Source organism: Ovis aries, chromosome 21, assembly GCF_016772045.2.
Source record: "Ovis aries strain OAR_USU_Benz2616 breed Rambouillet chromosome 21, ARS-UI_Ramb_v3.0, whole genome shotgun sequence".
NCBI lineage: Eukaryota > Metazoa > Chordata > Mammalia > Artiodactyla > Bovidae > Ovis > Ovis aries.
The window spans coordinates 34,766,697-34,783,302 of NC_056074.1; the positions used below are offsets into that span (position 1 = coordinate 34,766,697).

The 16,606-nt window shown below is 45.2% G+C and overlaps 1 long non-coding RNA gene across 1 annotated transcript; it reads left to right on the forward strand.

Annotated features, from left to right (window-relative positions):
- Positions 1-300: 300 nt before the first annotated feature.
- LOC121817536 (uncharacterized) lies at positions 301-14,295 on the forward strand. Its single transcript, XR_006057489.2, has 5 exons — positions 301-631; positions 1,150-1,316; positions 1,600-5,670; positions 6,020-6,104; positions 6,858-14,295. It is a non-coding gene; the product is annotated as an uncharacterized LOC121817536 (long non-coding RNA).
- The last annotated feature ends 2,311 nt before the right edge of the window (positions 14,296-16,606 follow it).

The following is a 16,606-nucleotide window of genomic DNA, read 5'->3' on the forward strand; positions in this document are numbered from 1 at the left end:
CTCAGAGGTTCAGGAATGCTACTGTATGGGACCATAACATCACTGTAAGGCCCCACAGCTCAGCCACCAACTGAGATGGAGCAAAACAAACAAAAAAAAACTCCCGGGTACTTTACCAGACACAGAAAGCAGCGTCCTGTTTGGGACATAGTCATTTGGCGTTCCGGTTTCTCAACCCGTAGTAAGAGTGTTTCGTGCTTTTGAAACTGAAAGATGCATCCAAAAAATCTCTATGACACACCATGACTCACGCACCCCACATCCCCCGACCCGGCTCTCAAGGGGCTCAGTCTCTTTCATTTACACCGGAAGTGAAAAGGAGTTGGTCAGTGTCTGTCAATTTCGCTTCCTGTTTCTTTGCTTCCCTCAGCCAGCCAAGCTGCTGGAAACAATGGATGTCACACCACAGTGGGGACTGGACAGGCCCACCTGATGTGCCTCTAGAAGAAGCACTGCCCTACAGCAGGCTTGAACTATCCAGCTGACCAGGCTTCCAGCCTCCCTTTCACTCATTCATTGATTATCATTGCGTGCTCAGTCCTGTCCTACTCTTTGCAGCCCATGGGCTGTAGTCCGCCAGACTCCTCTTCCAGGCAAGAATACCAGGATGGGTTGCCATTTCCTACCCCAGGTAATACTTCTCCTACTTCTCGGCCCAGGGATCGAACCCTCGTCTCTTGTGTTTTCTGCATTGCAGGTGGACTCTTTACCACTAACGCCACCTGGGAAGTCCTCCATTCATTCGAGGGACATCTATTTATCCAGCCTCTACGGAGGGCCCTAACATGGGCCGGGTGTTGCTAGGAGCTGTGCCTGGAAAGAAAGACACAGTTCCTCCCCTCCCTGTGCTCATTGTCATGGGGAGACTGAGATACTAAGATGGGTGCTAGGATGGGAGAGCACCTGTGCTACAGGATCAAGGGGTAGGGGCAGATGGGCTGTCCTCAAGGATCTAGGAAGGCTTCTCAGAGAAGGTGTCAACCAAGAGGAGAAGGATGATAATGATAATAATGACAATGTTAGCTAACACTGGCTGAGCACCGACGATACGCCAAGAATTTTCTCATGCCTTACACATCCATTCACTTATATTACCTTCCCCATCACTCTACAAGGTAGATGACAATATGTTTTTTTCACCCTACAAAGGAGTCACCAAGATGTTCCCTCATTTGGCCCAAAGCCACACAGCTAGCTGGTGGACAAGCTGATCTGTGAAGACAGCATATAGATCAAGACGTGGAAAGCCATAGCTGCAAGAGTGTGGCATTTACAGAGAACTGCCAGCATCTCCTGACAGAGGTCACAATACTTCGGTATGTTTTGTTGTGGGAAACGCTTTGTTTGTGCATTTCACCCACATGGTGATTTTTAAAAAATATAAACCAACACTTGAAAATTGGGAGATTTCCTGTAAAAATCCAGATTGCCCAGGTTATATTGGAAAGTTGGGATCTGGGACCTCAGAGCAGTATTCTTCTATGGCAACAATCCCACTCCAGAGTCCCCCTAGTCTGGTCTGATAGTATCTGTCTGCTGTGTGTGATGGGGGAGGGGCTGAAAAGCTTGGAGGAAAGTTTTCCGATTTCTGTTTTACAGAGATCACTCTGGTAGCTGTCTGGAAGAAGGAATGGATGGAGTACCAGCTTGGAGGTGGGAAGCTGACTAGGAAATACAGTACTGTCCAGGCCGGATCCAAATTGTGGGCTGGTTTTGCAAGGATTCTCTTCTCTATTTTCTCCCTGGGGTATCAGAATGTGTCACTTACGAAGCAGCAGGTTTTCGGGTGGTTGGGGGGGCGAGGTCCATAGAGAAACGCCAAAGTAACTTAGAGTCAAGTGGAGAAACCAGGAAGAGGTTCTTGGCATTTGGGGGACTGCAGCTTTTAGTAAGTTGATTCCACATCGGGGCTGAAGCCAGCCAGCTGCAGAGACCAGGTCCATATCGTGCTCCAAATCTAACTTCACTCTCAAGCCTCCAGACCTCCCCTACCTGCTTTGTTCTCAACCTGATGCAGCACACAGAGGCACCGTGAGCAAGGTTGGGGGGTGACTGGAGGCAAGAACCCACGTCATCTCCCCTCCAGGGGAGGAGATGGGGCTAAGCCCATGGAACTGCCAGGGAGAAAGTGGAGAAAAATGTCTCCACTTTATATGTGCCGTGAACTCATTCAGCTCGGGGACAGTCAGCAGCGAGGGCAGCAGGCAAAGACACTGACAGAGCGGTCAGCGAAGAAGTAGATCTGTGAGGGACACCTCACTCGGCAGTGGGAAGATCATGGGGGAGCTGAGGTCACACAGGATGATTCGGGCCGCTCCTGGCTGTGTGTCACTGCATGTATCACCGAACTTCTCTGTGTCTGTTTCCCCAGAAATGAGGAATAACTCCTAACCCTAACCAGAGAAATAAATCCAGAAATAAAAACTTTAAAATGAGGACAATGGCACATCTCAGGGTCTGGGAGAGCACATTGTAAACTGCAACGTGGGGACTTCCCTGGTGATTCGGTGGCTAAGATACCGCTTCCCCAGTGAACTCCTACTCAGATTTTATCCAGAGTTCTCAGATTTTATCCAGTGAGCATCTAGATTAATCCAAAACCTGGGTTAAAAAAAAAACAAACAAACAACTCAGCCAAGATGCAAAAGTTTCCAAGTTTTCATACTCCTTGGTTATGTATTGCTGTTGCTCAGTCACTAAGTCATGTCCGACTCTTTGAGACCCTAGGGACGGCAGCATGCCAGGCTTTCCTGTCCTCCACTATCTCCTGGATATTTCTCAAGTTTGTGTCCATTGAGTCTGTGATGCTATCTAACCATCTCATCCTCTGCTGCTATCTTTTCCTTTTGCCTTCAATATCCCCAGCATCAGGGTTTTTTTTTTTTTTTTTTTTTTTTTCCCAGTGAGTCAGCTCTTTGTGACAAGTGGCCAAAGTACTGGAGCTTCAGCTTTAGCATCAGTCTTTCCAATGACTTATGTATAGACCAGAGTTAACAGATAGATTTCAATTCACACACCAGATCTAATGGTGTGAAATGCTATTTATATTAAGAATGAATCTAAGCTGCATTTGAACTAGGCAGAAATGAATACTGTAATTGATTAGTGATGTTTGTTAAAAGGGCACAGGAATGGAATAGTTATATGTGTCGTTACGTTTGCTGCCAGCGTAGACAAAATATCTTGCCTCTTTTCATTTGGATTCAATCAGATGTTTAGACTGTATAGATGCAGCCTCTGTGTGGAGGCAGAAGACTCGGAGTGTGTTGGAGGAGCCTTTCTTCCCATAGTCTGGTTTTAACATCCCCACCTAACATGCACACCATCACCCTTCTCGGTTTGTTTTCTATTGAAGCAACCCTGTCATCTTTTACGTTCCCACTCAGGAAACAGCAACCACGGAACACACACACACACACATACACACACACAATCAAGATCCCATTTGCCTTGATGGATTCATTTCGATACGACTTCACTCAAGAGCTAGCCGCTTCCTGATTTCACATTTCACCATCAAAGACAAGGACCAGGGCAGGGCTGGGGCCGCGATCATTCAACAATGTACCTGGCTGAGCAACAGCTTCCCACCTGGAGAAGTATAATTCTGGGATGGCAGCTTTGAACCCCATGAGCCCATTCCAGCAGCCAACAGAGGAGGCGCACCCCATCCTGTGGGCCCCACAGCCAGCAGAAAGAAGCCCCAAGAGAAACCCACAAATGAGACAAAGCTGAACCTCTGCACATATGAGGGCAGCAGGGCCCAGAGAGGGTAGTGGTATGGCCGTAGTCACACAGCAAGGCTCTAGGATCCAGTGTTCTCATTCTGGCTTGAGCACTTCACCTTTGCAGCCTACCCTGCTTCAGGCCACTTGTGTACAGATGTCGCTGCTCATTTCCCCAAGGTGGGGATGAGGGGTCAGACCAGGCGCTCAAGCAACCTCAGAACTGGACTGTAATAAGGTAGTGAGTGGTCTTCTATGGGGCTGATGGAGGAAAAGATGCACCCTCCGGAGAGCAGGGAACAGGATAAGGACTGTGGACTCCAGGTCCTTGCCAGAGGTTTTCATGAGCAACTACTTGGTCCTTGATAGACAATCCCAGCATGACTGAGAGGCAGTCCACAAATTGGGTGGGCACACAATGGCTTGAACCCAGCCCAGGGGAATTCGATCAACGATTCATTCATTTATCAGACAAACTGTACAGCAAGCTCACGCCAAGCTCTGGGAATACAATGCTGGAAAAGACACACTTCTTCATGTTACTTAGAGAAACGTCATGAACACTGAATAGATGTGGTATGACTACAATGGGATCCAACAGAGCAATTAAAAAGCACAGACAAAAACAGGGCTGAATTTCACAGTGGTAGAAGCCAGAAACCAAAGAGCAAATTCTCTGTGGTTTCATTTATATGAAGCCCAAGAAGAGGTGAAACTAATACACCATGATGGAGTCAGAACAGGGCTTAGCTCATGACGGAAGGAGGGAGCTACGGATGGGTAGAGACACTAGGGAGCCTTCTGAGGGGCAGAGATGTTCTATATCTCAAAGTGGGCAGTGGTTTTGTGTGTGTGTGTGTGTTGTAACTCAGTAAAATTTGTGTGCTTTTTAAGTCATCGACAGTGTCTATTTATACATCTTGGTTTTATAGCCAACCAAGAAAAAGGCTCAAAGACAATTCTGCCTGAGCCTGAATCCTTCGTGTGAAGTATCAGACAGGGGGTTCTGTATACACATTTGTATTTCTTGGGGATCATGATGGGCAGCCCTTCCAGTCAGCCTGCAGGACAGTGTCAGCAGAAATGCCCCTTCCCACTGCCCGTGCTTGGAGCCTGAACAAGAGTTGGCTGGTTCACATTCTGAGCCTGAACAGAGGACCAGGGGGCCGATCAGAGCCTTGGTGGGGCCCAGATGGCACCCGCCAGGAGCAGGGACATGCAGGTCTCAGATCGATGACAGACCAGAGCCAGGCGTGGAGGCCCCGGGCTCCAGACTGACCTAGTTTCAAGCGAGCTGGGGCTGGCGCCGGTGCCTCCGAAGCACTTTCCTCTCTTCATTGTGGGATGGAGGGAGCCCAAAATAGCAACCCCCTCCCTCCACCCACACAGAGACAACAGGTGGCTGGAAAAGGAAGGTGGGAGGGGGAGGGCAATGGCTGCCAGGTGAAGGGGGGTGGGCTCCGGATGGAACCGTCTGGCTCTTCTCTGGGGCACAACCGCGGGGCAGAGAAAGGCGGGGCAGTGACTTCATGGGTCTCTGCCACCACCGCCCACCATCCCACCCACGTCCACAGTGATGACGCCAGTATGTGCGCAGTCTGGACCTCTCTCCTGGGCCCAGACTCACATCTCCCACTCCCCACGGCGCTCTCAGCATCCCTACTGGAGTGTGCGATGGCATTTCAAGTGGAATATGGGCCAACAGCAAACAGCTAATTGGCTCCATCTCAGGACAGGGCCCCCAGTTCTGCCAGGTACTCTAGTCAACCCCCAGTCTCCGCTCCTGACTCCTCTTTCTTGCAATCCACCCGAGGGAAACCCTGATGGTTCCACCTTCAACATGTAGCCGGACTCTGACCACGTCCACCACCTCCCCTGCAGCCACCTGGTCTTAGCTACCATCATTTGAGTACAGGGATGTCCACCCAAGGAGTGCTGGAAAGAGGTAAAAATGGAAACCATCTGAGTGCCCGCTATAAGGGGAATGGGATGAATAATCGTGACTTCTCGGGAAGAATGAATGGGACCTGCGACTTCCCTCGCAGTCCAGCGGCTGAGACTATGCTTCCAACGTAGAGGGTGCAGGTTTAATCCCTAGTTGGGGATATAAGATTCTACATGTTTTGGAGCAACCAAAAATTTTTTTTAAAAAGCAAACAAACAAGAAAGCAGAGACAAAAAAGAGAGAGGGAGAATGGGACCCACAACTCCTACTTTGAAGAGGCAACTATAATATGAAGCACAAAAGTATTCGTCGAATCAGCCCATTCTTGCTTTTTTTTTTTTTTTTTAAGGTGTGTATGGTTGCATAGGAAAGTGTCTGGAACAATGCATTTCAGAAACATCAACAGTGGTTGTCACTGGTCAGTGAACCTAGAGGTAAACTCTTTTTTATTCTTTTCTGTTTTCTGCAAGTAATTTGACAATTAGCATATATCAGTATTCTTAATCAAAGAGAAGGGTTCATTCATTTTAGAAAAACATACTAAAAACTCCCAAGGCTTCCCCGAGGGCGGGCCCAGCCTGCAGGGCAGTCTCTATATCCAGACCTTGGCACCACCCGTCAGGAGCCGTTTATGTTGAGGCCCTGGCCCTCCCGCCTGGCCTCTCCTTCTCTTGGCACCAAGCGTCTATGTGTGACTGAAGAGGGGGAAACAGAAAAAAGAACCACTTCCTGAAGAGTTGGTGTTGGTGGTGGCAGCTCGGTGGGAGGAGAGGTGCCCACCCAACGTGAGAACACTGAATACAGCTCTGGGGACCGCCCGGATTTATGGACCAGCGGGGCCCTTGGTATGACCTTGGTTGACCACAGGCCAACCGGGCTGTAGGAGAGACATGCCCATCGCCACTGTGGGTCCTGTAGGGACTCTGAACCATCCTCTGCTTGGTCTAAATATGGGAATATAGTCTACAGCAAGATTGAGCACAAGGCCATAGACCATGGAACCCCACGCTGGTCTCCAGAACCACCCTGTTTCAGAGTGTCCAATGGAGCCCCATCTCTCCCCAAGGAACATGTGGGCTCTTCCTCAGCAACCTGGGGGGAGCTTAACAAACCCCTGACTGCCCCCATTCATCCAGGTAGGATGGGAATCTCCAAACTGACTGCCTTTTATCCATCTTTGTATGCAGGGTGCCCAGCACAGGCCAGGCGCTTAGTGCATTCTTCATCCAGAAAAGCATGAATGAATGAATGATCAGGCCGTCCACAAAGATGACCCACATCACTGCTTTGAAAATAAATATCTCAGTTAGGAACATCTGAGGAGTTGGAACGGCATCTATGACTTGAAGACAGAGGCTATTTTTATTTTTTATTCTTTGTAAAATTTTTATTGGCATACATTTGCTTTATGATGTTGTATTAGTTTCTACTGTACAGCGAAGTGAATCAGATAGACTTATACATATATCCCCTTATTTTAGAGTTCTTTCCCATTTTGGAGAAGGAAATGGAAACCCACTCCATTATTCTTGCCTGGAAAATCCCATGGACGGAGGAGCCTGGCAGGCTCGTCCATGGGGTCACGAAGAGTCAGACACGACTGAGTGACTAACATATCCCCTCATTCTGGATTTCCTTCCCATTACGTCACCACGGAGCACTGAGTAGAGTTTTCTGTACTATACAGTAGGTTCTCATTATTAATATTTTATACATAGCATCAATAATGTTGTTGTTGTTTAGTTGCTAAGTTGTGTCAGACTCTCTGCAGCCCATGGTCTGGGGCACACCAGGCTCCTCTGTCCATGGAATTCTCTAGGCAAGAAAGCAGAGTGGGTAGCCATTCCCTTTTCCAGGAGATCTTCCCAACCTAGGGATCAAACTCGTCTCCTGATTGCAGGCAGATTCTTTACTGCTGAGCCACCGGTAAAAAACTGACATATGAGCCTGTTTATATGTCAACCCAATTCATCCCATGAAATTTACTCCCTTCGTATCCTTATGTTTGTTGTCTACGTCTATGTCTCTGTTTCTGCTTTGTAAATAAGATCATTCCACCATTTTTTTCAGGTTCCACATGTATGCATTAATATACGATATTTGTTTTTCTCTTTCTGACTTCACTCTGTATGACAGCCTCTGGGTCCATCCACATGGAAGTGAAAGTCGCTCAGTTGTGCCCAACTCTTTGCGACCCCATGGACTGCATAATTCACAGAACTCTCTAGGCCAGAATACTGGAGTGGGTAGCCTTTCCCTTCTCCAGGGGATCTTCCCAACCCAGGGATCGAACCCAGGTTTCCTGCACTGCAGGCAGATTCTTTACCAGCTGAGCCACAAGGGAAGCTCAAGAATCCTGGAGTGGGTATGGAAGTTGCCTTTAAAGAGAGAGAAGGAAGCACCCAGACCTGGAGAGCAGGGGCCGGTGGGTTACAAGAATGGGTGAGAGAACCCCACCGACCCGCCCTGCCGGGGTGAGGGGGGGGAGTCGGCTTCTGGGAAGACATGGGGCCTCACCTGGGGCAGTCCCAGAGGAGGGAGGTGACAGTGACAGGGCCCGGCCTCAGTTTCCTGCCTTTAGAGGCTGAGGGCCAGGCCACACGTGTTCGGGATAAGGAGGCCCAAGTCTCATTCTCCTCTGCCTAGGCTGAGTGACCTGCCAGGGGTTGGGGGTGGGGGCGTTTCAAGCTGGAGCCTTTGCCTGGGGTGCAAGCAGGCACGGATTGACCACAGTTGATTTCACCCAGCACTGGGAAATCAAAGAGGCAGATTCCAGGGTGTGGTGCTGGCTGGGAGATGGGTCACTCAACGAATCTAAGCGGCTTTCCAGTGAGGGTGAGCGTGACGCTGTTTCCAGCTTCCCCACCCTAATCTTTGGCCACTAAACTGGGGTCTGATGTGGTCACGGCCCACTGTCGCCCCCCACACACACCCCGACTGTGGTCACACTCAGGTTGGCGGGATGAACACACAGAGCGGTGGATCCAAACTATGCTGAGACGCTAAGAACACAGAGAAGCCAGCCCTGGCATCTCCAGTCCCAGTGGGGGACTTAGAAACCATCTGCTTGGCTTACCATTTCTGCAGGCCAAGAGGACAGAGACCCAGATCAAGTCAGGATCCGATCTGGGATCAGAAGCCAGGGCCTCAGACCCTCTGTGTACTGCACCATGGGGAGTTTTCTAGATAAAATCAGGGCTTCCCAAGAGGCCTGAATCAGCAGGATGTGGTATCCTGCTGATACCACATAGGGTGCAACCCCCACTCCCCATTGCTCTATAGACCTTCTGACTACCCAGCCTGGAGTTGGAGTTAGCAGGGTCACAACTGCCCCCCACTGAAGAGTTTTCTCTCCAGAAACCCGAGGGAAATAGGATAAACCGAAAGGCACCCGCGGAGCCATCTGGAGTTCTCCTGGCTCCAATTTGCTGTGTGACTTTAGGTGAGTCTCTTTGCCTCTCTGGGACTCATTTTCCTGGTCTACATGAGAAAGAGTTTGATCTCTGAGGTTCCATCCGACCCTAAGAGGCTGTGAATGTCCAAGCCTGGACTCATTCTTACAGTGTCCGAGGGATTCAGCCCATCAAAACCTAGCTGGTTACTAAAAACAGAAACTACTTCCCAAAAGGTGGCCTGTTTATCTAAGGATTTAAATCCAGGTACCAATGGTCATTTTTTTTTTTTTTCACCTGAAATTTCATTAAAGAAAGTGAACAGTTGTGTCACCTGCAAAGAATGCCCAAAGATGTTGTTGGCTGGTTGACAGTTGCAGCTCCCTCCATCTGTTTATTATTATTTTTTATTTAAAAAATTTTATCTGGGCTTCCCTGGTGACTCAGATGGTAAAGAATCCACCTGCCATGAGGGAGACCTGGGTTCAATCCCTGGGTTGAGAAGATCCCTGGAGGAAGGCATGGCAACTCATTCCAGTATTCTTGCTTGAAGAATTCCCATGGACAGAGGAGCCTGGCAGGCTACAGTCCATGGAGTCACAAACTAATTAATTTTTATTAATTTATTAAAAAATAAAAACTTCAAATAATAAATTATTTATCTTTGTAGAATCTCCATTACCCGACCAGAGATGAAACCCAGGCCAGGGCAGTGAAAACCTGGAATCCTAACCACTAGGCCATCAGGGAACTCCCTTTATTTTTTACTTTTATCTACTTTTGCCAGTGAATCTGGAACATTAATTGGGCATTTTGGCCACAATGTATTGAGCATGCTGAAACTCCCCTTAGATGAGAAGCGCCTGGCTGATGGGGACTTTTTTCTTCTATATTAGTTGTGACATGTGGGATCTAGCTCCCTGACCAGGGATCAAACCGGGGCCCTCTGTATTTGGAGTGTGGAGCCTTAGCCACTGGACCACCAGGGAAGTCCCTGTAATTTTTAATCAGAGAGCCTGATAGGAATTTCACATTGAATCCAACCTCCTCTCTTTGCAACTGGGAAACTGAGGGGCAAAGCATAAATTTTATTTAGTCCAGCACACATTTGTAATCTTGTTCATTTTACTTCAAATCAATCCATACAAGTCACTGAAATTTTAATTGAATGGGATTCTTCAGGGGTGGAAGATTTGACAAGATTACTTGAAAACGAGGGGGAATAACTAAGAAATGTTTGAGAAAGAAGAATAAAGTCCTTCCACATATCGAGAACATAGTTAAGCCTTCAGTTTTACAGAAATTAAAACTGGTTATACCATTTTGGGACTAGATTAGCTAAGGGAAAAGAGAAAATGCAGAAGACGACCCAGATTTTTAACAAATCAATAATGTCGTGTTTCTAACCAGTCAGGGGAATGAAGAGTTTTCAGATACTGGTTTTGAAACAAGTTCTCTCCTTTTCGAGAAAAAGTTCTCTCCTTTTCGAGAAAAAAGTTAAAAACTAAAAACTTTAAAGATGATTTAAAATAACTGAAACAAGTCACATCTCACACCAGATTTGAGTTAAAGATGTATGTTATAAAATAAAACAGCAAAAATTCTAGAAGAAAATATAGGGCAAGATTTCTGTAACTTCAATGTGGAAAATTTCTAAGTATGACATAAGACCAACATCCATAGGAACTTCCCTGGTGGTCCAGCGGTTAAGACTTTGCTTTTCAATGCGGAGGGCTTGGGTTTGATCCCTGGTTGGGGAGTTAAGATCTCACATGCCCAGTGGCCAAAAAATCAAAACAAAAAACAGAAGCAGTATTGCAACAAATTTAATGAAGACTTTAAACATGGTCCACATCAGAAAGATCTAAAACAAAAAAAAGCTAGCATTCATAAGGAGAAAGAAAAAGAATGTTGACCACATAAAAATTTTAAACTTATGAATAGTGAATAATAAAAATAAAGTGGCAAGTGGAGGCAAAAACATTTGCAACACATGCAACAAAGAATTAATATCCATGATATATAAAGAGTTTCTATAAGTCAACCAGGAAAGTTAGACAACCAAAAAGAAAAACAGGCAAAAAAATATGAAGAGGTAATTAACCAGTAAAGAAAGACAAATATCCACCAAATATACGGAAAAAACAAAAGTCAGCTTCCCTGACATTAAAGAAATAAAAATTTAAAGCACGAGATATTTTACACCTATTATATTGGTAAAAGTTAAGACTGTCGGTAACATCCAGCTTTGAGGATGTGGGGGACATTCAAAGCATTCCTACCTTGATGCTAATCACGTCCACTGGTTCAACTTTCTTAAAAAAATTACTTCAGTATCAGCATTATCTTTCAAATTTTTAAATGTGCATTACACACAAAGCAACACCACCTGGGAAAGGCATCCTAAAGACACTAAACACGCATGCCTGTGTTTGCTGTCTTCTCCTTGTAACAGGGGAAACAGATTAAATGCTGATGAAGAAAATGATAAAATAAATCCTGGCACACATATTTTAGACGATTGGGCAGACATTAAAGAGAATGACATAATCCATGCATACTATCATAGAAAATCACTCACAATTTATTGGGAGGTGAAAAGGGGAAGAAATTATACAGTATATATGTATATAAGTATAATATCCCATTTTGTAAATAAGTAAATACAGATTCAGACCAGTTCTAGAGAGGGACATCCAATGGGTGACCCATTGTAAGTTCTGGGATGTCTTCTACTGGAGCAGTTCCAGAATAGGCCAGGAGATACTGGTCTCGAGACCCAGGTGCACATCCTGGCTCTGCAACCCAACAGCGATGAGACCGTAGTCAAGTCACTAACCTCTCTGTGTTTTGCATTTCCTGATCTGTAAAATGCAGGCACTCATTGTACCTATACTTCATATGACTGATACAAGCATTAGTAACTGAGTTAATGCCTATAAAGTTTTAAAATTGTACCAGGCACACTGCAAGCACTCAATAAATGTCACCTTCTCTTAAAAAAAAAAAAAAAAAAAGATTCAAACCAAACTTTAAGCCATGGTAATATCTGTAGGGTAGGCTTAGTGGAGAATGATGGAGATGAAGAAAGGTTCCTTTTTAAAATGTTTATGTTAGCATCTTTGAATATGTTTTTATGATACATATACATATGTATACTGTGTTTGTCTGTGTAATTAACAGCAAAACAATATAACCGCACAAGACCCCCACACAAAGACATTATTTTTTTTTATTTTAGAGATGAGGAAACTGCCCCAGTTTATATCACTTGAGACACTCAAACGCTGTGAGCTGAGATCGAAGTCTAGTCTCAGCTTGCCTGAACTGAAAACCAGGTAGGACCCTTCCCTACCATGGCCCACCAGCCCTCAACCCAGAGCTTGGCCATGTGAATTGCTGGCTTGGCTGATGATGGCTTGGGAAGCTAGAAGTATCAAGAGGTCAGGCATTATTTCTTCAAGTGTTGTATTTAATGTTTCTGATCATCAAAGTATTGTAGTCAATGGGGGAAGTATGGATAGGTTAAGGAGCAGGGAAAAAAAAAAATACCAACCACCCAGAGACAATTATTACTAATATTTTGACATGCTTCTTCCAATATTTTCACTGTATTTTAAAAACATAGTTGGTATTACATTGTCCATATGATTTTGTATCTTTCCTTGAAAATAACATTGTATCAGAGTCATCTTCTTTCATTATTAAAATCTTAATAAATATTACAACTTAAAAACATATCATTGTTTTAAGTAGTGGTATTTTATCCTCTATTTTATTTTATCCTGCTTACCCACTCCTCCCCACCCACCCACCTAACCTGCAGGCACCAAAGAATCTCATCTGAGATAAAATGTATTGAGTACATATTCTACGGCGGACACAGAGATGACTAAGACATGCCGTACCTCATACCACACAGCAAAATTAATTCTGGGTGGATTAAAGAGCTAAAGAAAAAAAATCACAGAAAGACTTGAATAAAGTTGATGAGCATATTTATCAAACCTTGGTGAGGGGGAGGACTTTCTAAGCCTAAAGCTATGGGAGAAACCACAAAAGAAAAGATCACGAGATCAGGCAACTGAATGTCTTGATACCCTATAAACAGTGAGAACAAAAAAGTAAAGGTCAAATTGCAACCTGGGGAAAATATCTGCAACAAATATGACAAAAGATCAATAGCCATAATATATAAATCAATATAACACACCCAATACATAATCAGGGAAAGACTTAGACCTGGGTTATCCAATATGGTAGTAATCAACTACATGTGGCTATTGAATTTTAGAATTGAAAGAATTTAATGTAAATTAAAGACCCCGATGCTGGGAAAGACTGAGGGTGGGAGGAGAAGGGGGCCGCAGAGGATGAGATGGCTGGATGGCATCGCCGACTCAATGGACGTGAATTTGAGCAAACTGGGAGATAGTGAAGGACAGAAAAGCCTGGTATGCTGCTGTCCATGGGGTTGCAAAGAGTTGGACTTAACTTAGTGACTGAACAACAACAATAACAGTAAATTAAAGAGTTTAGTAAATTAATTCAATCTAAATTTAAGCCAAGCTAAAAGTTCTGTTTCTCTCTCAAACTAGTCACATTTCAAAGGCTCAAGAGCCACATTTGGCTGGTTGGAAACCCATTAAATAGTGTAGACACAGAACATTTTGATCATCACAAAAATTCTGATTGGAAAGTGCTCATACTTTCCACAAAAGAAGACATACAAATGACTAACAAATACATTTTAAAAACTTCATTCTTCTTTGTTTAAAAAAGAATGCGAATTAAATCAAGGTAGCATTTTATGCTCATCTAATTAGAAGTAAATCAGATGCTGCTAATTGAAGAGCGCAGAGTGCCTGACCATCTGTAAAATAATTTGGCAACAGGAATTTAGAGCTGTAAAAAGTCTCAGCTCAGTAACTCAGTTTCTGGGAATATATTCTCAAGAATCATCATAAATACAGAAGCAAGGATCTCCCTGGCAGTCCAGTGGTTAGGACTCTGTGCTTCCACTGTAGGGGGCACGGGTCGGGGAACTAAGATACCACATGCATCAAGGTGCAGCCAAAAGAATTTTTAAATAAAAGAGAAAAAACTGAAATACAGAAACAGTTTTATGCAGAAGCTTACAAATCCCTGAATGATTTTACATTCAGAAAGAGAACCCAGTCTCTGGGAAGTGATTACATTCACTCTAACTCATAAATCATTAATAAAATTTTTTTTTTTTTTTACAAAAAGGTCTACTTGGGAACTACCTATGAGATAAGATTAGGTTTTTTTTTTTTTTTTAAATCTTTCAAAACTAACCTGTGAGGATGGCATCAACTATAAAAATAGAAGGCTTAGGACTTCCCAGGTGGCACAGTGAATAAGAACCCGCCTGCCGAAGCAGGGAACATGGGTTCTATCCTTGGTCCGGGAAGATGCCAAGGAGCAACTAAACCTGTGTGCCACAACTGCTGAGCCCACAGGCTGCAACTACCAAAGCCCATGCACCACAATGCAGAGTAGCCCCTGCTCGCCACAACCAGAGAAAACCCTAGTGCAGCAATAAAGGCCCAGTGCAATAAAAAAAAAATAATTAAAAAAAAACAGGACCTATATATGCATAAAATGCTGTCATATATTGGAAATAAATATCATGGGGTGCTGGGATTCTTAATGTTCTTTATGCTGTTCGGCAACTTCTGAATTGCCAACAATGGTCGTTTGTGGCTTTCACACAGAACTAGAAAAGTTATTGAAAAATTCAGAGGAAGAGACCTAACCCAGTGATTAAGAGCATGGGGCCTCAGAGTCGGAGCAGGGCTAGCTCTTCTACTTCAGACAAGGTCACCTCAGTGTCCTCACCTGTGAAACTAACACCAGCCCTGCCTCGTAAGGTGGTGAGAAAATTAAGCGAGATGTCGCCTTGCAGAGAGCTAGGCAAAGTCTGAGCACACGCAGACCATACACTGGAGCTACTGCTTTTATCAACATGGGCAATGTTTATTCACACTATTGCAGGTCAGACCAAGGCCTACAATCCTCTATCGAATATACTCTCCACTGTGGAAAGATAGACTTTAAACATATGCTTTTTTCAAAACTCCAAAAAGACAAAAAAGAAGCTATTCCAAACTAACAATGGTCACTTTGGGGAGATGCGGTTATGTGTTTCTTTCCTCTGTTGAAAGCAGCATGAAAATACCCTTCTGTGCTTTCCAAAGTTTTTCAGGTGAGCATGCAATCTTTAGAATAATAAATATGCTTTAAAAACAAAACGCAAAGCTGAAATAAGTGTAACTGGCTGTGCTATAGAGATCAGGTTTAAGCCAGGTGGCCAGGGACACATAAGTGAAGCATTTGCAGGATGGCCAGAGCCTGGGGCGACCATGAGGATCTCTGGGTGATGAGATTCTGGAGGTGATTTTTAAATATATTTTAGGTATCTTCTGATTTTCACACAGGGGGTTATTAGTGAGTATTAAGTATTCTTTTCTAATCCAAAGAAGGGTAGTTCAGAAAAGAAAACTGAGCTCTCTGATCCTGGGTTGGGGAGGGAAAGTGGGTCAGACAGAGACAAGTACTAAGGGGCTGGGGTTGAGGGTTAGGAGGAGGGCAGCACAGCAACCACGGACACCCTGAGAGGGGCTCACTTTGCTGGGCCTGCAAGTGGGGGTGCTGGAGGAGGCAGCCCTCACTGGCCCCTTTCCCCTCGCCCCCCAGGGCAGCTGCGAATGCACTGGGGTAACTGTGGTAGGTTACCTAGACTGGAAAGCGGTCCCTTTTTGTTTTCTAAGCTTCCCATAAAACGTCAGTGAAGTTTCTCACTAGCAGAGGAAACAGGAGAAGAACTTGAGCTTCACTGTTCACTTTGCTGACAACAAATCCATCTCATTTCTGTCCCAAAGAGATTTTTTCCTCTGAGAACCGGGGAATAGCCATCCCCACCCCCAAAGCAGCACCTCATCATTGCAAGCCCTCCTAACGCCCCAGGCCCCAGGCCACACCCTTGGGGAACAAAAGAGAAACATTTAACTTCAAAAAAGTTCAGGATGTAATAGGGAACAAACACCTTCTCCCAGCGTGGGGTGGGCCGCTCCTCTCTCTGCTCTGTGCGATTCCCTCTCTTGATTTCCAAGCTCCTCAAACTCCCCAGGGCCTCAGATAAAGCCTGAGAAGTCTCTTTGTCAACCAAAAGGAAGGGACTGCTGGGGCTCAGAGTCAGATCTGCTCGGCCCAGCACACTTCTGAGGCGCTGAATTTAGACTGTTGCTTGAAATGAGTGGGCTGTCGACTGGTGTGTGAGAAGCCACTGGTGATGCAGAGAGAGGCGGAGAAAATGCGGGGGCTTGGGGGTTCGACCACAGGACCTGAGCCAGCTTATCTGTCCACAGGCAGCGGCCCTAGAGGTGGGACAAGATCCTCGGCTTGCCGTTTGTAGCAACGTGGAAGGACCTCAACATGATCACACCAAGTGAAGTAAGGTCAGACAGATACAGACAAATATCACAGGATATCACTTATATGTGGAATCTAAAATATGATGC